A 1,097-nucleotide genomic window follows, 5' to 3' on the forward strand; every position below is an offset into this window, starting at 1 on the left:
GCATGTGTGAATGTCAGAGGACAACCTTTCGTGTGGCCTTCACCTCTGTCCTTGTTTGAGGCAGGGCCTCTTTGTTGATCATTATTGAGCGTGCCAAGCTCGCTGGGCTGCAGTCTTCTGAGATTCTTTGTCGTCGGCTTGTCATCTCGCTATGGATGGACAGGAGTTACAGATGCAGCTCTGGTGCCCAGCTTTATATGGGTTCTAAGGTCTTGAAATCAGGCGCTCCCATCTGCGTGGCAAGCACTTACCCGCTGAGCAGTTTCTCCAACCTGGGTAGTGATTAAATGGCAGATACACTGCAATAAGCGTGGGAGAGGCACGGTGCACCTGAGCTCTGGGCCCCTGGAGTTATACAGACTTGCACCCTGTCTGGAGGTCCCCACTGGGACCTTTCCCCTCTAAATCTGGTTTCTGTTGGTTACATTCCAAAAGCAGGGGTACATATGTAGGACCTCTGTCCACAAAGAAATTCTATGGTAGCTAATCTTCTTAAGCATTAATTATTTTAGAGCCAAATACATTTCTTGCAAAGAGTAATTCCCCCTTTCTCTGCTAAATTTCTAAAGAAAAATATGCAAAGTCTAATAAAAATTGACAGGCAGAAATGGGTTTTGGACACAAAGTTCTAAGGCAGGAGCTCTGTGAACATTATGTAAATGCCAGGCAATATAAAGCAGCCTTTGGTTTATTCAGGGGAGGCAAAGGGCACTGGGAAAATCCCGGGCTGCCTGGCAGCTCCTGGCATTGAAAGAATTTGCCTTTTGTTCACAGGTCACAATTTTGGTCTGGTCCTTAAATCTCCTGTCCAAATGAGGAGTTCTGACAGAATCGTGTGTCTCCTATTTGGTTGCAGCTTCCACGTGGCTACCTCGGAGAGCCTTTTTGGGTCTTGCCTGTCTGAACCAGCTGTGCCCAGGATGCCTCCCTAAGGATCCCGCTCTGATCTTCCTCATCACACTGGACAGTGGTACTTATTTGTGTGTTTGCTCAGTACCCATGTGTCTGCCCTGCTGTCTAAGAGTTCTGTGCGGCAGAGGTGGCATTTATTCCATCCTTAGCTCTTGTGCACTCAGTGCCCAGCACAGTGAGCAGCA

This window comes from Mastomys coucha, unplaced genomic scaffold, assembly GCF_008632895.1.
Source record: "Mastomys coucha isolate ucsf_1 unplaced genomic scaffold, UCSF_Mcou_1 pScaffold23, whole genome shotgun sequence".
NCBI classification, from domain to species: domain Eukaryota; kingdom Metazoa; phylum Chordata; class Mammalia; order Rodentia; family Muridae; genus Mastomys; species Mastomys coucha.